Source organism: Ambystoma mexicanum, chromosome 2p (genome assembly GCF_040938575.1).
Source record: "Ambystoma mexicanum isolate Mex_15411 chromosome 2p, UKY_AmexF1_1, whole genome shotgun sequence".
Lineage (NCBI taxonomy): Eukaryota > Metazoa > Chordata > Amphibia > Caudata > Ambystomatidae > Ambystoma > Ambystoma mexicanum.
In genome coordinates this window covers 349,927,729-349,948,143 of record NC_090923.1, presented here as the reverse complement: position 1 = coordinate 349,948,143, position 20,415 = coordinate 349,927,729, and the positions used below count along the sequence as shown (strand labels likewise).

Here is a 20,415-nt window from a genome sequence, read left to right as displayed (position 1 = left end):
GGATCTATCAAAGATACCAAAGCTGGAGCCAGGAGTTAAAGTTATTACTTCTCAAGCATTGGATCTTTCATAGATTCACATGCTGTTTGAATAGATTACAAAGCAGTGTGTACACACACACACACACACACACACACACACACACACACACACACACACACACACACACACACACACACACACACACACACACACACACACACACACACACACACACACACACACACACACACACACACACACACACTTGAAGGAAACACTTGCCTCACTTAAATAGGTTATGTAGCACTGCCTGGCCAATGCAGGACCCACCAGTGCAATCTCTTGATACAGTAAAACAGTGTTGTAGGTATGTACAGATCTCCATGTGGCAGCCCTGCAAATATCCAGCAGGGGAACACCGGAGAAGAAAGCCTTTTTAGCCGCCACCACCCTGGTGGTCAGCCTGGAAGAGGCTTGTTAGCCAGTCGATGACACAAGGAAATGCAGGAAGCTAGCCAACAAGCAAAGGAGGCTTTGGAAAGAGAATGGCCCATGCCCTCCGGACCAAAAGTCACAAACATCTGTGAAAACTTGCAAAGATCTTTTGTGCGGGCAGTCTAGAACTTCAGGGATCGTACAACGTCCAGGGAGTGCAACGAGCAGATCGCAGGAGACGATGGAGAGCCAAGTAAGACATAGCACTACAGGCTCGTTTAGGTGGAATGCCAATGGGACCTTAAGCATAAATGCATGGTTAGTATGAAGGACTGCTGTGGAAAGTCAAGTAGGTCCTTAGTTCCACCCTTTTCCCCTAGCACTCTGAAGCTGACGAACCTTAGAACCAATGGTGTACAACCTTTCCACAAAGAGGGCCAGGTAGGGAGAGCAATGAGGAATCCGTTGGATGAACATCCATCACTGTAAAGACTGGAGGGGGTATCTGTACTCTTGTCCACTATATGGTTGCAGTAGGAGCACAGAGCACCCCACCCAATGTTCTCTAATGGTAGCTATGGACGAGCAACCAAGGCTGAGATTCAAAGGAGGTGACGCAGGCTGCTTCTTGGGTACAGTGAATCCTAAAACTCCCCACAATGGAATGTCCACACTATGTTAGGTGATAACACAGCCCTTTTATTAAAGGATAAAAAGTCAGGTAGATGTATACAAAAAAGTAAAGCTAGTTTTGTAATAGAAATGTAGTCTGGTTCCTGTACCATAACTTAATACATACAGTTCTACTTGGTACCACTGTACCTTTAAATTCAGTTATAATGCACCAACTGCTGACAGTTATTAAAAAGCTTTTACATTATTAGGCAAGGGTTAACCTCAAACTTTACAGTGGAAATGCAAGTGTTAGGCAGAAACCTGTGCAGTTCCCTTTGGGAACACTGCAAAAGATTTAGGACTACAGGTGTTCGCAGTAAACCCACTTGGTAGCAGTCTGTACCACCCAGATTTGCCTGGTAGCTATGGCTGAGCAGTCAGACTTCCCTCAAGAAGAGTTAGGCAGTATGCAAAGTATACACAATAGGCACTCAGATACAACAATACAAGAAAACACTGACAAGAGCTTTGGTATCAAAGTATATAATTATTTATTTAAAAACACACTGTTTGAAACACTCCAGCACTCTTATTGTAAAACACTCTAAACACAGTTACTATTATAATATATACAACCCTTGTTCCTTATCCGAGAAGTCTTAGTTAACACCACTTATTTCCATACAGAGGTGAGCGCTTAACTATAGATTGCACTCCAATAAGTTTATGCAGAAGGGAGGGAAAAAGACAGAATATGGGAAGATACACCGCTCTAAGCTTTAGGAACACTATTAGCAAGGCAGAAGAGCAAAAGTCACTTGTAGGCCAAAGTCCATAGGCTGGGCCCACTCTTAGAGAGAGCAAAGCACAAATGCGCCCAAGATCACACAGTTTCACTAGGCTTAGAAAGTCTTGCAGAGAGTTCGAAAAGAGTTGAGAGGCTCAGAAAAGTTTAGCCAGGGTGTCCCAGGCTAACCCAGGTTCGAAAGTCGGGGACTAAATCTACCCCGTACAGTTGGTGGCAAGGGAAGCCGGGCGGGACACAGTACCTTAAGTGGGAAGGATCCTCCAGCGGTGGCAGTTGTTCCTGGCAGCGGGTGCAAGTCTCGTCGTCATCCAGGGGAAGAGAAGATCTCGACTTGGAGGAAAGATGAAGGTCGTTGCACTGCCAGGGAAGAAACCAGCCGCAAAGTTTTCCGGTTAAAGGTATTACCCTTTAATTTGCGGTCGTGGTAAAACGTGGTATCCCGGTTGCCGGGGTGCTTGGAACAGGCAAGGCGGCCACGAGATACGTAGGGAAGGTGAAAAGACGGTGAAACTGGTTATCCCCACCAGTCAAAGGAAGAAGACTCTCCGACGGGAGATCTCCTCTGTCGTTGGGAAAAGTGGTGAGACGGACCAGCAGGGCTCCACCGGTGGTGTCGTCGTGGCAGGTCGGCTCAGCTTCTCCCTCGTCGGATTCTTAGGTCCTGTGGCGACTTCTGAAGTTCTAGTCCCCAAAGCCCTGCTTTTATGCAGAATACCCCCATTCACTCAGCCTAGCTGTCACTCAAACATGCTAAGTGGTGAGCCGGCCGGCTCACCACTTGGGCCAATCAGGACGGCGTGCAACTTGAGTTGCCTAGGCAACTCAGTCCAAGGTGCCTAAATCCCCCTCCTAAGTACCCCAGACAGAGTGGCACCACTTTGGAGGGCTTCTGTGGAGAAGCCCGCCAAAAAGTGGAACAAAGGGCTCCACTTGGGTTGGACTCACAGAAGAGAACACAAACGCCATTTTAGAACCGAGTTTTGGCAAAAAATACCAACCGGAGAATTAATATTAATTAAATAAACCGGTGGTATGTTCGAGGCTATCGTAATTAAATAAATAAAGATAGTAGCCTCGAACAATGGGAAAATCCCATAGAGAAATATTTGCGGTTGAATATAAACAGTAGTATCCACTGCCACCAGCCAAAACTCGATCAGGGGGGAGGGAGACGTGCCCCCTCGACTAAAAGACCCCGGGCAATTGAATTGCCCCAGCCAGTATGTCCACAATATGATGGTTTGTACTGGTTCTGTTCAGAATTTAAGACTAGTAAAGTCAATGGTGACTTTACAGGCCCTGGGAGACAGTCAGTCCCAGGGTATGGAGTCTATACTGGGGAGTCACTATGACACCCCTGTGTTACTGCACTGAGGGTGCTCTGTAACACACATCACAAAAACACATTGAGTAAAAGACCCCATAGCCCATTAAACACATCTAGAGTCAAAGAAACACACTCAAATCATGCCCAAGAGTGAGGGTAAAAGAGTCTCACTCTTGGCAGGAGAAAAAAATAAACCCCAAAAATCCAGCAAAGCTGCTGGGGGACTCACTAGGTTAGGAAATTCAGCCTAAACAGAGAATTCTCCCTAACAGCAAGTAATAATAAGAACATCGGCAGAATGCTTTATTTAGGGTAACAATGCAATATTGTGTGAGGACCCCCACTACCCCACATGGGCAACCTGCAAGGAAAAATTAAGGTTTACTTCATGCTGTGTAAAAGAAATTCTGACGAATCTGGGACCCCTAGATGAATCCTGAGAATAGAAGATGCTCTTCTTTGTCACAGTACCATGGGTGCCTTGGAAGGCGAAGGGGCAGTGTTTCTCTGCTTTCTTCGACTATGCTCCTCAGGGATGGACCCCACCATCTCCTGGAAGGAGGAGTTGCTGGGACGTCGGTGTCCAGCAGGTAAAGGAAACCAAGCAGTGTCAGAAAGGCAGCAATTCAGGTCTGTCGCAGTGTTCTCAGTTGCCGGGTTGCTACGCCGGCTGTGGATGTCCCAAGAAGATTAAACTTGCTGTGGGCCTCCACAAGGCTTGAATGAAGGTAAGTCTCTTGGTGGCTGATGACTTTGGGTGGCAACGGTGCAGTACCAGTAGTAGGTGGAGTATTTCGTAGTTGGCTGCCTTTAGATTCTTCGGTGCTCCAGCCACAGCATCGACAACAGGGGGGCTTCTGGTGACTTGGACTCAAGCACTGCACTGTGGACCATCACCAAGTCTGGACCTTCGGAACAGTTTCTTCGGTGTTTAGTGGCAGGAAACCCACCAGCAAATTTACTCTGCAAGCAGCGACCTTGGATTTTCTCCGGTGCAGAAAAGTGTACAGAAAAGTGTACAGATGCTGTGAACTTTGGCAGAACCAGGCGTCGAGCAGCACTATGCCACCGCCCCCCCCCCTCTTCTGGGTGTTACACGACAACTTGGCTTCCGGCGGTCACAAACACTCCTCTGGAGCCTGGAAGGCACAGATTGACTTTGTGGGATCAAGATTTCCAGGCACTGGTCTTCTGGACCCACAAAAGCACCTCTTTGGGACAGCAAGCACACAGGACTGGCTTCCAGGACACTTTGGGTGAAGAGCAGTAGTTGCACAATGTTCCCCTCGTAGCTACTGGAAGGGGTCGCCTATCCAGAACCTCTCATGTTCAGTCCTCTTATCAGCAAAGCAGTCTTTGGATTTTATGGAAGAGTTGCAGCCGCAGACGACTTCTAGCTGATTCAGATACAAACTTCTTGAGACTTCAGCTTCTGCTTCAGTTTCAGTTTCGACCTCAGCTTCTGACCAGGTGCGAAACCTGATGGTATGGAGAAGCCTGGTTTGTTATCATTAGAGAATCATTACCCATTTAGGGATCCAGTTATCCATCATTCATTCTGATTAGTACTGATTAGTAGTGACATGAAGTAGTGACATTAGACTATACACATTATTCTGCCACTTTGTATGCATTTGTATTTGCTATAGAATGAGGCCTGTTATATTTGAAGTGCCATGTAGAGACACGTTATATTTGTAGACACATGTAGAGATATGTTGTATTATGTATGCATTGTAGAGAGACACGCATGAGTGTGCACTTAGAATATGCATGAAGTTTGCATTATAGATGGCGCTTGGGTTTGCGAGAGAAAGAGTAAATGCTAGAAAGCATGTAGCTGGTTCCTAGGCCATCCTGAATGAGCCAGAAGTGCCACTTGGTTCTATTTGAAGTTATTATGGTACACTGTGAAAGATTGGAATGCATAAACAGTTTGGTTGATAAGAGGTCGTCTTTGCCTTAGGAGAGACACAGGAAGGGAGGCTTATCAGCCTGGCTGGTGCTTCGCAGACAGAGAGAAGGTGGGGGCAGGCAGCGCCATGGAGAGGGAGAGCTTGCAGGGAGAGACATGCAAGGAGAGAGTGATTTGCATGGAGAAATATGAGGAGATGGTGTTTTGTACCGCAGGCAGACAGAAGATATGGTATAGATATGTAGAAAATGTCACGATGATAAGAACACGCTGTGATTGAAAAGTACAAGTACATGTATCACAGACTTTTAAGCACTGCTCACATCTAGAAATGCTGCCAGACAGAAAGAGAGGCATTTTAACTTAGAGAGACTAGTGTAACCATAGAGATTTATGTACATCATTGAATAGTATAACCAGAGGTGAGGAGATTGGAGTTTTTAGATGTAGATGGAGATGAATTGGAGAGAGACGTTTGGTTAGCATGGGATCGAGAGGCGAATGAAAGGAAGTTGCCATTGAGGGACAAGTGTTTTTGGTGCAGCAGAATCCAATGTCTTTGGGAGTTTGGAAGCTTGGGGAAGCATTCTGATGAGAGCAGAGTCCGAGAGCTTGGCAGAGGCATTGAGGCAGTTCGAGTGACCAGACTGGCAGAGTGAGCTGGAGAGGGGAGTATTGATCTGAATAATACACGTGCATGGGGAATTAGAACAGACTCTCACACAGAGCTTTGGCTGACATGATAGATGGGGTAATCAGACAGGGTTGGTCTTAGAGAGTGTGAAGTATGGTGTGGAATGGAGTTGCTATTAGATTGCTTGCATTAGAAGCCTGCAAGGCTTCTAGTTATTGCATTGCAGGTAGATTTGCACCAAAAGCATAAAACGTGCAGATTTGAGATTTGCATTATAGTAGTGTTTGCATCATGCATTGCTATGTATGAATAAAAGGGTTTCTATTGATGAATCGATACATGTGTTTTCTTTGTGTCTTATGTTAGTGTGTCCATAGGAGTAATCTGGGAGTAACAGTGCACAAAGGCCCTGAGATAGAAGAGCAGGGGGAGGCATAGTGATCCACTCCCCTGAGGTAGATTTGTTGCGGTTTCCACACAGGAGGTAAGTGAGGGGTCCCTACACAAATGTTAACCATTCTCAGGCTGAGCCTGGCTCAGCCCACCAATCGCACAAAGTACATTCTTGCAGCTACCAATCCTGCTAACAGACATTCATGCCATTCCCCCAAAACCAGATACCCATAACACAGGATGAGGATTGGAGGCAATTCCCAACCTTTCCGAGCATTCACTCAGTTTCAGACAAGGCAGGCTCAATCAGGACAACAGGCATTGTGACACAACCAAAACCAGACACCCAGAGCAAAGAATGTGATTTCACTCTTCGCTTCATTCAGGCAGATCCACCCCTCTGGAGTACCAACATCAGCAATCCATGGGTAGGCTCCTGCTAGTCTAGCAAGGGCAGCCCCAGTTCCATATGTCGTCCTTCCACTTAACATCCAGTCAGAGGAAGGGAACAGAGACAGGGTGTCTTTGGACTCTTAGAAATCAGGGGGAAAGGCAAAATAAACCAAGAGGCCACCCATGGCCATCTTGCCTTTGTCCAGGAATATATTGATACCTATGGCAGGGCCTGGTTGTCCCAAAAAGGGAGGACACCTCGAGCCACTGTCAAGTCAGCATGTAGCTGCCACTAGCTCATACCCTGCGGGCAGTACACATGTACCCAAAAACACACACTAGGGTGCAATAAGGGTACCCCATGGGTCTTTGTTCATTGAGAACAAAAATGTCCAAACTCAACTCCTGTGCAGAAATTAAGCGGACTACACACTCTAAGGAGGTAGTGAGACAAGGACGAGTAGACCCTGTCCCTCCCAGGTATTTCCAGCATCACAATCAGACAGAACATTACAGAGAGGTAAGTAATTTGTTCTTCTAATGAAATCTTTTCTCCCACAGATTCCTCTTCTATGATAGACTCCCCAGGTAGTACGTAAATCTGGAGGGGGGAGAAAGCAACATCACCACCTAAACCAGGCATCCCGGCCCGCAAGGGAATACAAGCAGCAATGCTTAAACGTGGGCAAAGATGCTCACGTTGCCGCCTGGCAAAAATCCAGGACAAGGACTCCTGTCTGCAGGGCAGAGATGTGAGCAACTCTTCTGGTAGAATGAGCTCAGAGACCCTTAGGACATCTTTCCCAGTCTGATCGTAGCATTCCAAGATGGAGAGAATGAGCCACCTGGACAGGGTCTACACAAGCCCCACTATAACCAACGAGAAGCTGAACATCTCTCCTAGACTCTCCAGTATTAGAGATGTAGAACTTGAGGGCATGTACCGGGTCCAGCTGATAGAATCGTTCCTCTGCCTTTTAAGGGTGAGGTGGAGGAAAAAACACACCAAGATTGATCTTCTGCGAGAGATGGAAATCCGAGACCACCTTAAGCAGAAAGAAGGGTCTCACTCTCAAGGTCACCATATCTTGGGCAAAAAAACGAAATGTGGAGATAAACCAGACAACGCCTGGAGCTCAATTCACCAGTCTCGTGATAGTGATGACAAGCAGGAAAATCACCTTAATGGTGAGCAATCTAATAGAATAGGAATGAAGGGGCTGAAACTGAGCGCCCATAAGAAAAAGTAAAGCTAAATTCAAATCCCAAGCCGGAACCACAACTTGGCAAGGAGGAAACTGGTTACACACCCCCCACCATGAACGGAGTAACAGTGGGGATTGTGAAAAATGAAACAAAAGTTAGGGTGGGGGGCACAAACTATGCAGAGATAATATTTAAAAGGTAACATATCAATATGAACATTCTGTAAGTTTGTTGGATTGTAAGTTATTTCAGGTGCAAAAGGGGGAAGAGTCTCAAGGCAACCCGAGACTTGAAGAGAATACAAGAACAAAACATGTTGTCGCCTACCGGTAACCCTTCTATGAATTCCCAAGGGATATAACATCGCAAACCGCTTTCACATACGTAGAAGAACTGGGCCACTATTGTGGGCTTATCTAATACGTATGTATTGTAATGTGTTCAGTTTCAGTGTAACCGCATATCTGCCGTTACCGTCATAATACTTCCATTTTTCATCATTAGATTCAACGCTGCAAGTTAGAGAATTCCTATAGCATTCTTTCACATGTAATAGGTGAGAGATTGTCGCTCTCAAAATAATACCTCCAGGCTGAGTTAACGTTTTTCAAAGTTTAGTGTCAATAACAAGCGTCATGAAGGAAAAAATGGTCTTCAAACTCAAAGGTGAGAACTTAATGTGTGCCCAGATATGTCTGGACAAAAAGCAATACGGTTGTGTTACAAAGTTCACACAATGCCATTTGGGAACATCAAACATCAAATATAAAAACAATTCTAATCATCCTAGTAGGTGGAAGCCCATGATCCTGAACCGTAGAAAGGACCTATGAGGCTGCCAAATTGGGACGCGTAGATACACATACTTCAGATCCAGGGAGCACATCCATTCTCCCCTGCAGTGTCTCTGCAATCAGTGTTGGCATAACCATCTTGAATTTTTGAAGAGGGAGGGAGAGGTTCAGGGTGGAAAGGTCCAACACAACTCTCAGGCCAGCCTGGTGTTTCTTTTGTATGGCAAAAATCCTGGAGTAGAAGCCCAAGCCTCGCTGGGAGACTGGGACTTCTTCCCCGGCCTGGCTCTCTACGAGCAAACACATTTTCTGCCAACAGAGTTTTTGTCCCAATCTATGGGAGTGGAGGAGAGAGGCGAGGGAGGAATCGGTAGACTGGAACCCGTGGACACTATGGATAGGATCCAGGGGTCTGAGAACCTCTGACGCCAAGACTGTGTGTGAAGGGCAAGCCTGCCCTCCACCGGAGACACGTGGACTCCACGATGTACTGGGCCACCATTTGAGCTTCTGCCAGCCCAGTCTTGAAAAGTGCTGGGCTCTGCACCAGAAGTTCTGGAAAGAAGTCAGCTATTTCACGTTAAAGCGTCTGATTAATGGCTGCCAGCATGGCGTCCGCATTGGATTGACGAAGTTGCAGGGAGGCGTTGGGTTAAACCTTCTTTCCATAAGCCTCCAAGATCTTCGCCTCCTTGCCTAGGTGCGCTGAAGACGAGGAGGCAGGGGACGACAGGCTTGGAGTATTGAGACGCTGCAGCGATCATCGAAGAGTGCAGTTGAGGGTGCGCCGACAGCAAGAGCGAATCCCCCTTCAATTGCATATACTTAGCGTTGAGGGGCCGATTGACAGGCTAGGCCGAATGGGGTTCAAGCCATCCCTTTTTGGCCAAGGCTACAACATCCTTCTGCATCGGGATCCCTGCTCTAACAGCGGGGCATAGAGTGAGGCACTCAGCCAGGACCCCGACCTCCGGTTGATCCACCTCAGGTTGTGGAAGCCCCAAGTATTCGGCCAAACCTGAGAGCCTATCATGAAAGGCCCTGGCTGAGGATGGCGTGTCAGGGTCCTCCTCCCCATCTGTGTCCACCACGGTGTCCAGCGGGTCGGTGCGGGTGGAGGAATGCTGGGCGCTGAAGGCTGTGGTGTGAGAAACGAAGCCGGCGGCTGCTGTTGAGGCTGCTGTGGAACTGCCTGAACTGTGAGAGGCAGGGAAGCTGGACTCGAAGGACTTTGCGCGGTCAGCAGGGGCTGTGCAGGGCCTGAGGCACTGGAGCCATAGGAGGAATGACTATAGGCACTGGCAGTGGGATCAGCGGGAGCATGTCCCTCATCACATCCCAAAGGATGGACCCCATTTGAGGAGACCTCATGAGCGTGAGGAACATTTACAAAATGTCCTCACAGGCTGGTGGGGTGGTAGGTGGTATTGAAAGAACAGCTGGCATACTCTGCCTTGCTGGTTGCAGGGTAAATCTGCCCTGTGACGCTGAAGGATAAAGCTGTAGACCACGTACCTGGTAGAGGCCAATCCGACCTGGACACTCGTTCTCCCACCTGCTCCCCACCAGGGGGTGGTATCGGACGAGTGGCCATCTTGTCTGGTGCAGAGGCCATTTTGTCGGGCTGCATGCCATGTGCCAACGTCGTGGTGTTTGCCTCGCTGGGCCCAGCCTCCTCCTGGACTCTTGGCGGTGGAGCTTGAGGCCTACCCTGCACCTCAGGACGAGGCCTGGTAGGTGTATTGCCCTTGGCTGGGTCGCCGGTAGAGCTGCATATAGGCGCCCCCCTCGGACATCTGTCCGGTACAAGGGCGTAGCCCCTCAGGTGGACACCTGGTAAAAAAACTTGAAGTCCCTCAGCACAGTCCTCGGAAGGATCCAACGATCCCTCGGCCTGGCGGCCGGTAGCTGAAGCAGCCTTGGTACCTGTGCAAGAACCTGACCAGTCCCTCCCACTCCGACGTGTCCTTGGGAAGGAGTTGCTCTTGCAGGGTGCGATGGAAAAAAGCAGCCCTACCTTGGGCCTTGACTTGTGCCTGACTAAGTCCTTCAAGTCCTCTGGAGGCGACTTCTCGAAGAACTCCCTCCACCGAGCTAACCTCTTCTTCAGAGAGTGCGGTCTAAGCGCATCACATCGGTACACTCCGCCCAGCCATGTTCTGGGCCAAGAGCATGGGGGTCGGACGTAGAGAAGAGCCCTTAGCAGGCTGGACACCAGCTGAAGCCCGCTGCCGCCAACATGCACCGGGGAGTAGCCTGGAGACAGAGGACAGAGTAACTGATTAAGACCAAAAAACAGAAGACAGAAGACAGTATCCGGGGAAGAGAGCATGGAATAACAAGGCTGAAGTTAAACCCAGGAGCATTGGTGAAAGTAATCCATTCCAGTTGACGTGGAATAGGGGACTGGCGCCAGTGGGCATAGTCAGGGGAGTGCATGCTCTGAGGACCGTGGCCCTGCACGCCTCTAAATCTAAAGGGAAGAAGGTCTTTTCTGGTGAAAAAGATTCCGTCTCTGCAAGGGATGCCCATGCAGTATGGAGGAAAGAGGACAGGACGACACAGTACCATAGTCTCATTGCTTCATGGCATAGAGTTAAGAAACGCACACCAGCTTGTTTTTTGAGGTACTGCATGGCCATCGTGCGGTCTGCGAGAATCAGCACAATCTTGCATTTCACAGAGGGGAGTAAAGTGACCAGGACCAGCCTGATCACCCTCAACTCCAGCATGTTGATGTGTTTCTGAGACTCTGCAGGAACCCAAAGTCTGCTCGCTGTCAGGTCTGACACGAAGCATGTGCCCCAGATATTCAGAGATGCATCCGTGGCAACTGTCACCTGGGGCCAAGGTTCATTACCTTGGCAAAGGTTGAAGAAAAATCACCTCTCAGCAAGTTGTCTTGCATGGCCCACCACACAAGATTTTGGGCCACCTGCTCCGATATCTGTCGAAGGTCCGACATGTGGCCCTGAAACTGTGACCACTGGCAAAGGAGAAGACACTGAAGTAATGTCATGCATAGCCTCACCTCTAGCACCACAAGGATGCAGGAGGCCATGAGGCCCAAAAGGCGCAGGAAAAACTAGGCACAGACATGTTACTGTGGTTGGAGGACAAGGACCACCAAAAGATTTTCGCAACTCAAGCCTCAGGTGGGAAAGCTATGCCCAGTTGAGTGTCCAAGACTGCCCCGATGAATATGGGGGACTAGGATAGAAGAACAGTACTTTTTGAAGTTCAGGGTAAAGCCCAAACACTGCAATAGCGTGCATGGGCAGAGTTAATGCGCCACAACTAGCTCTGTGGCGTGAACTTGGACGAACCATCGTCCAGGTGGGGAAAGACAAGGATGCCTTCTCTTCTGAGGCGAGCCAGTGCCAGCAGCTTGGTTAAAACCCTGAGCGCCAATGAAAGCCCAGATAACAGGACCTTGAACTGGTAAGGCTGTTGGCCCACTATGTACCTCAGGTACTGTGCTTTAGATGAATCTGCACATGGAAGTAGATGCTCTGAAGATCCAGGGAAACCAACCAGTCCTGCAGATCGCAGGCTCTTGGCTAGAGTAACTATCTTGAACTTGTCCTTTCGTAAGAACGAGTTTAGCAGCTGCAGATCCATGCCTCCATTCTCCTCTAGCACCAGATAATAGGTGGAGTGCCACCTCCCTCCCTCGTTCTAAGTCCAGAGCCAATTTGATAACACTGTTTGCCAGAATCTGACAGACCTCCTCCAGGAGGATGGGGTCCAGAGCGAGACAAAGGGGTAGCCAGGGGACTGCGTTCTGGGTGTCGCTGGAGAAAAAGGAGACGGCAATAACCCTGTCGAATGACTTGTGAGGCACAAGCACCGGACGTGGTTTTTGACCTTTCCATGCAGAACAAGGAGAGCCTAACTGTGCACCGGATATGCATGGTAAAACAGGTCACTGAGGTTTGGTGCTATGGACCACGCCACCCCTACTTCTAGCGAAGTGTCTGACTCTTCCAGGTGCAGACTGACTGGGGCTTCTCAGTACAAAGGAGGTGGAGGTAAAAATCTCTACCCTGGGGCGGTTGTGCAGAGGGGAGCTGCACGGCAAGCCCTGAGGACTTCGCCATAGTCTTTAACGACTGAATTTTCTGGAGGGCGTTGTCAGCCTGGACTTCAAAAAGGTTGCAGTTGAATACCATGTGCAATAATCTGGTTTGGATGTCGACCGCAAATCAGGACGTCCTTAGCCAGAAGTGGCACCTGACCACTGTGCTGGTAGCCCTGGTCGTACCCCACACAGTCTGCTGTATGCAGCCCTGATTGAAGCATTTGGCATGCCGCTTTCCAGCCAGACAACTAGGCCTGGAATCTGTCCCCTCATTTACCCTTCGGGATGTGTTTGGCTGCATGGGCCAAGGCTGTCTAAAGGAAATCTGCTATGGCACATGAGACATTCATGGCCTGCAGTGCCAGACTGCTTGACACAAACAGCTTCTTGTCCCATGTGTCCAACCACTTTCTCTTACTGTCTGCTGGAAGATATGGCAAGGTAGATGTTTTTTAGGCTAGTTGTGCTGGCCCGGACCACCAAACTCTCAGGGGAAGCATGGGAGGAGAGAAAAGCTGTGTCTGACTGGGCAGGATGGTGTATCTTCACCATGTCTCTGTTCACAGACAGAACAGAGGCAGGCTTCTCCCATGCCTCCAGCACAGGTGCTTTCACCACCACCTTGAAGGGCAGCAATGATTCATTTTTGGGCGTGTAGTCCAGAATGTCAGAGCTCATATTGCACCTTGGCCCTGGTTGGAGAAGACCATCCCAAATTACTGGCCACCTTTGCTATCCAGAGCTGGAACGTGGCTTGGGGGTTTACCGCGGTGGGAGCTGGCAAGAAATCAATTTCCACGAAGGTGTTCAGGCTGCTGGCTCCTTGCAGGTCCTCTGCCAGTGCCAGTACATTCTCACCGTCCCCATAGGGAAATCCATCACTTACCTAGAGCCAAGGGGTTCCAGCCCAAAAAGGATCTGGTCAACCTAATTGTCATAGATTTCTTACATTTATTACTTTTCTGCATTTGTTAAGTGCACTAAAACCAGATGCATCAAGACATCTTAGACAAAAGTATCCATAGGGAGTGGGGCATAGTCCTGTAGAACAATGATATCCAAGGCGCTGTCAGCATCGAGGACAGCATTGATGCTCTTGCAGAGGCCGCCACGGTCGCCTTGTGGGTGCCAAGTTATCACAGCTTCCTTTTCGACCAGACCTGAAACTGTTGTGTGCAGGAGTGGTCCATTGAGGGTGCAGTGCCAGTCGCAACAGACACAGTGTGACCCTGTGGCGTTGGGGACGTCGACGCCTGTGCATAGTTGTATAGCATCTTCAGGTCGAAGTTCTTCCATTCCTCCGAAGTGGAGCACTGGGTTGGAAAAGATTCAACCTTTTGGCCACTCGGCCAAATCCCAGCAGCAGTGGGCAATTTGAAGATGACGAATGCCGGTGCACAGAGCCACTTGGAGAACTCCTTCCTCTCTTTTTCTTGTGCGGGCCGTCCAATCTTCTGGGTGCCGAACCGCACCTTGCGACCTCGACCCAAATTGCAGAGCCTCACCCTTCGCCTTATTGACAAAGGTGAACATTTTCGCTTCACTGTCCCGTAGGGCCTTCGGGTGAATGTTCTGGCATGAAGTCTGCAAAGAGTCTTGGTGAGAGCGTACTGTGAACTGTGTGGTGCTCTTTCGTTCATCCCGCTTACCTGTTTTGTTACGCCGCAGGAGTCTTTCATTCAGCTACATTCAGCTTCATTGAAGGAGGAGGAGCAGCCTCTACGTTCAAGACCTCGCTACGCTGCAGAGTGGCGCAGAGTCAGCGAAGAGCCCTGGCGAGTCTTAGTGAGGCTCGGATAACAAACACAATTAGATTCTGCAGATTGGAGCTTCAGAATGACGACCCCAAGTAAGGAACGCAGCGCATACACCGCTGAGTTTGCTTTCCTTTTTTTCATTGTTTGGCTTTGTAACTGTAACATTATTTGGATATTGACCATACAACCCTACATAGGCTCAGGATTATTTCCTCTGGAAAGAAAAGTGTTTCCCCATCCAGAGACGCACGTGAGTTGGGGGGGGGGGGGTCTATCCCAAGCCAGCCACTCAAAGTAGGCAACGACTACTAGATACAATTTAAGGAGTGGCTTGCTCATGGATGATCCAAGGGCCCCAGAATGGGAGAGGTTGTTTGTCTCCAAATCTCAGCTATCTGAAGACAGACAGAGCCTGCAGCTTCAACAAAGCATCCCGGCGGGTCACGAGGTGCTCGCATGCGCTCAAGTACACAGTACAACCATCACTCAAGGGCCCAGAGGGGGTGCTAGAAATGGGATGTCAATATTGGATTCTACATTAAAAGGGAGGAAAGATCTCACCCTGGCAGCATCAAATATTAAAGGGACAATAAATCAGTATTTCCCCAGGCAAAGACACCGGAGTACCAGCAACCTGCATACGGGTCCATTGGTGCATTTACAACCCCGACTAAAAAACCTGGGGGGAATTAGACTAACAGGCTCTACAATCCCTGGTTTTGACTTTACACAGGGACTCAATCTCTCCCTGATACCACTGAATAGTGCAATAAACCCTTTGACCATGTTGAACTTGACGGAATAAACTAGGCGGGAGACAATCGCACCATGCCAAAGAACTAATGATTGTACGCCTCATAGCTCTAACCAAGAACTGGGTTCAAGAGACATTACTATCGCAGCTTTGAACTTTGTTCTCAATTCCCGGGTCAGGGTTTTTAAAATAATGAAGGGGGATGTATAAACTCATACAGGTATATTGTTGGAGATGTCAAAAGACATCGAGCAATGTGAGTTTTCAGTTGTGGGCCTGAGCAAGGCCATTAATACTCTGGTTGCACCACCTTTGAAAATCTTATCTGAGGCAATTGAAATACAAAATTTTGAAATATCTGGAATTAAAGAAATTCTCAGAGACTTATGTTTGGAAGGAAAAGAAACACAAGCCCTGTTAATAAATCATACACAACATCAAGCGAGGGGCAAGACCCAGGAGCCTGATGCTAAAACATCACCCAAAGACGCATATTTCTCTCCCATCTTTGACGACACCCCCCTATCGGAATCCATGTTGGAAGAATTTCGACATCTAGCACATGTGGTGGAAATAGTGTCTAGCGACAAAATAGACCGGACGGAAGCCGAATTCCCTCCACAAGACCATGAAGGGAAAGAAGGGGATTGAACCTGGAAAAAAACGTTCCCAACAATCCTATCAGGGGAGAAGAAGGGCTAAGAGAAAAAAACAAAAAAAGATTGACTCAGCAGCTTTGTGGCCTCATTTACAGGAGAAGAAAACAAAAAATATGAAGATGAAAAAGCTGAAGAACTCTGGTGTTGGCAGCTTCATCAATGGATTGAGTGATCCTTCGAAGAAACCATGCACAAACGTTGTGGTAGAACACCCTGAGCCGTCCCACAGAGACCAAACGGCATGCCCTTCTAATCCATCTAAGTCAAAAAAGAGGCAAAGAGAGTTTATTGAACTGCCGGCGTCCGAGGTCATAAAAGTGAGAAAAGCAAGCATAGGTATTCAGACAGACTCTACTCATGGGTCCAATCAGGGGGACTCTGCCTCTGGTCTCCCAGAAATGGCGAAAACAGCAGATGCCGGGAAGCCGGTAAAATGGGCTCTGATTTTTCTACCAAAGCTAAAGCCGGACAAAAAGATTAAGTCACAGTCTGGTGATAGCCTAAAATTGGCACCACTATTCTGCATGGGAAACAAAACACAGATTCCAGTTGAGGGGGGTCAAGAGCATTGAAGAGCCATCTATTAGACCCCCCCTTTCCTCAATTTGAATCAGATATAGTGCAGAAAGTCATCTCTGCGCTTAAGGATCAAGAAAACCAGACGACTGACGCTGTAAGGACTGAAGAAGTCGACAACCGCCAAGCAGACGCCACCTGTCTCAACGGAAAAGACACTGATGTTAGCCAAAATTATCTGGCACCGTTTGCGGTCCCGCAACTCTGCTTTACATGGCTAAAGCATAAACGTAATAACAGATTCCTGAACAGAGGGGCTATTTTGACATTCTTTAAAAAAAGACCAGACGTGTACCTCTTTTCAACCCGAGACATTGAGTAAGTTCTGTTCCCTGACCCCCAAGCAGCCCACCTAGTATAAGTAGGGTTTACATCCAAAACTGGGACGAATTTCATTCTCGCAGTAGCCGGTTCCTTACAGATACATGGTTTAGAAGTCCACGAATCCTTGCTCCATCGAGAGGAGGTGGGAGGTAGGGGAGGCTGTGCAGAGGGGGGTGGACATAAGGGGAAGCCAGCTCAAACTACGGTGACGGTAAACAACGAGCAGGAGGCCCATAGTGGTGCAAAGACAGCAGTATGGTCTATGTTTTACCCAAGATCATAATGCAGGTCTGTCAGAAACGAAGAGTGGGCCAAACTCTGCTTTAGTAAGGAAAAAATAAGACTTGTGAGTTGAAACATGCAGGGTCCCAGTTCGTTTAAAAATAAAAAAATGTGACGGGAGGTTTTTGTTGTGAAAATGACCTGATCCTTCTCCAGTAGGCATGGCTAGTAAACTCCCCTGAACTAGAGGGATTCACAATGTTAACACAACCAGCAACTACAACGGGGAGGGGGGGACCAAAAGGCCTAATAGCATAGAAGTCCTCGCTTTTTATGGAGGCGGCATTGATACCCTGTAAGCAAGAGGGGATCTTCTCAGTAAATTTGACGGTCGCGTCGGAAAAAGGTATGAAAAAACGTATAGACGTAAACCTTTACTGGAACCCTGCATGCGTAAAACCCACAGATTTCTTGGCAAGTATCCTGACCCAGATACAATTGTTCAACCCAGAGACCTTCATTTTAATTGTTGGAAATTTGAACTCACAGTGTGTCTCAAGTTGCTCAGTATTTTGCCTAAAACTAAAACCGCAACTGCAAATGGCAGAAGGTGGCTGTCCTTTCTAATGGAATGGGATTTGAGGATTGCCAACGGCTCCATTGAGGGGGATGTTCCCCCGGCAATGACATGGTGTTGCGGGCAAATAGCATCTAACCTAGTTTATATCTTCCTATCGTCAAGTCTATTTGAGAAATGCACACACTTCTCAGTAAGGGAAGGTGAAACGAGTGATCACAAGCGCCTAGAAGCAATCATTTATTACAAAACAAATATTGTTTGATGCCCAGATGCAGTGCTGGTCAATAGTCAGAAAAATCGACTAGTTAAGTATAGAGGTGACAGAGCCCGCTTAAATGGTGCCCTGCATCTGGTTTGTAAAGATCTCCAGGTTACCGATCTCAGACAAAAATATAACCCTCATGGCTTTCATGATTTTCTATGGGCAGTTGAACATCCTCTAATTATGTCATCACGTAGGCCCATAGCTCACACACATACTTTTGATGAGATAACTATCTAAAAAGCGCAAAAAATGCGCAATATCATGAATACCATGAGGAGGGAAATTTTGGTTAAGGTCCACCTTTCCGAAAGGTTAAAGATTATTAAAAACTATAAAAACTGGTCTAGACACTGCTTACAGAATGATGGGGAAACTATGCTCAGAGCTTTAGGCGACAATACATCTCACAGCTTCTGGGAAATAATCAACACACTGAATAATGATCAAAAAACTATCAAATCCAATAGTGTCTGAATCTGACTGGGTCAACCATCTTTGTGGGAAATATCAAAAACCTAGGGGATTGTTAGGGAGAATTCTCTTCTAAGGCTAATTTCCCTTACCTATAGAGTCCCCCAGCAGCTTTGCTGGATTTGAAGGGTTTATTTTTTTCTCCTGCTAAGAGTGAGCCTCTTTTTCCCACTCTTAGGCAGATTGCTAGTGTGCGTTTTAGGCTATCTCGTGTGCTTATGGCCTATGGGGTTTTTCTCACCCTCATAGGAATCGTCTTTTTAACATGTGTGGTACACAGCACCCTCCGTGCCGTACCACAAGGGTGTTGTAGTGCCCCCCAAACAGACTTCATACCTACCCTGGGACTAACTACTGTCTCCCATGGCATGTAAAGTCCCCATTGACTTTACTAGTCAATTATGAACTAAACCAGTACAACCTATCTTACTATGGAAGTACTGGAAGGAACAAGTTACTTACCTGTAACTGTTCTCCAGCATGGGTCTGCTATGGATTCACATGCTCATGAATATTCCCCGTCGTCAGGCTGGGAATCCTCGGTAAACAAAAAATCAGTATCAGTTTTGTTTCTGATCTGTCTTTCTTAGTAGTAACCAATCACTGATCTCTGGGTCATACTGCCCATAGCCAATGACTGCCCTCTCCCTAAACCCCTCCCCTGGCAGCCATCCTCAGATTTGGTAGCACGTAAAGTGGCAGTATGACCAAGTGAAGAGCCGCAGAGGGGAAGGAGGGAGGGTTCGCATGTGAATCCATGCCAGACCCATGCTGGAGAACAACAGTTACAGGTAAGTAACTTGTTCCTTCTCCAGCATGGGGTCTGGCATGGATTCACATGCTCATGAATTTAAGAATACACAGCAGTATACACATGCACAACCACGGGAGGTGGCAACTGGCTCAACATTAAGCAATACAACAACTCAACATTAAGCATCTCTTACCTCCTCACCAGGCTCCCCTTAAGCGAACAGGTTGCGCAGCACTGCTTGGCCGACCCTGGACCCCTCCCTGGAGTCCCGATCGACGTAGTAGAATCTTGTGAAGGTGTGCGTCGACCTCCACGTAGCAGCCCTGCAGATGTCCAGCAGGGGCACACCAGACAGGAACGCCGTGGTAGCAGCGATCGCTCTGGTCAAATGGGCTCTCGGCTGGCCGGGCAGCGGTCGGTTTGCCAAACGGTGACAGTGCATGATGCAGCCGAAGAGCCATCTGGAAATGGAAGCCTTCGAGAGAGCCTTCCCTTGATTCACAGGTCCAAAGTTCACAAACAGCTGTGATGTCTTCCGAAAACTCTTTGTGCGGTCCATGTAGAACTTCAGCGCTCTAGCTACGTCCAGCGAGTGCAGTCTCCTCTCGGCCTGCGACAAAGGCGACGGGAAGAAAACTGGCAACACCAAGGGCTCATTGAGGTGGAAGTCCGATGGCACCTTGGGCATAAAGGAGGGGTGCGTCCTCAGCACCACCCTTGTGTCGTGAAAAGTCAAGTATGGAGGCTTGCAAGATAGGGCCTGGATCTCTCCCACTCGTCGTGCGGAGGTGATGGCCACGAGGAAAGCGGTCTTCCATGAAAGGAACTTCAAAGGCGCCGAATGCATAGGCTCGAATGGGGCCCCCATGAGCCTGGTCAGCACCACGTTGAGCTCCCACGCCGGGGCAGGGGCTTTCACCGGCGGGAATGATCGGAATAGTCCCTTCATAAATTCCTTCACCAGGCGATGAGACCACAAGGACGCCCGTCCTGTAGTTCTGGTGTATCAGGAGATGGCAGCCAGATGCATCTTGATGGAGGCGTGAGCCAGCGACAGTAGGTACAGCAATACTTGAGGGGCCGTAATCCGCAGAGGGTTAATCTTCTGTGCACGGCACCAGACAGAGAACCTCTTACACTCATGTCCATAGCACTTGAGAGTTGAGGACGCCCTGGCTTTTGCAAGAACCTCTCTGCAGTCAGCCGGGATATCGTATCCTCCAAACTCTAGTGCTGCAGGAGCCAAGCCTGCAAGTTCAGCGACTCCGGGTCGTGATGAAGAATGGCGCCTCCTTCTCTGGAGAGAAGATCCACATCCGTCGCCAGCTTGATAGGTGGGGACGTTGACAAGTCCAGAAGGTCCGGGAACCAGATCTGTCTCAGCCACGCCGGTGCGACGAGGCTCATCCTGCACCTGGACCTCGAGTTGGTTGATGATACAGAACCGCAATGGCAACGGAGGGAACGCGT

The 20,415-nt window shown here is 48.5% G+C and overlaps 1 protein-coding gene across 7 annotated transcripts in view; it reads right to left on the bottom strand.

The window, feature by feature from the left end:
- SLMAP (sarcolemma associated protein) overlaps window positions 1-20,415 on the bottom strand; it is a 1,535,859-nt gene that overhangs the window by 121,763 nt on the left and 1,393,681 nt on the right. The window lies entirely within an intron of this gene.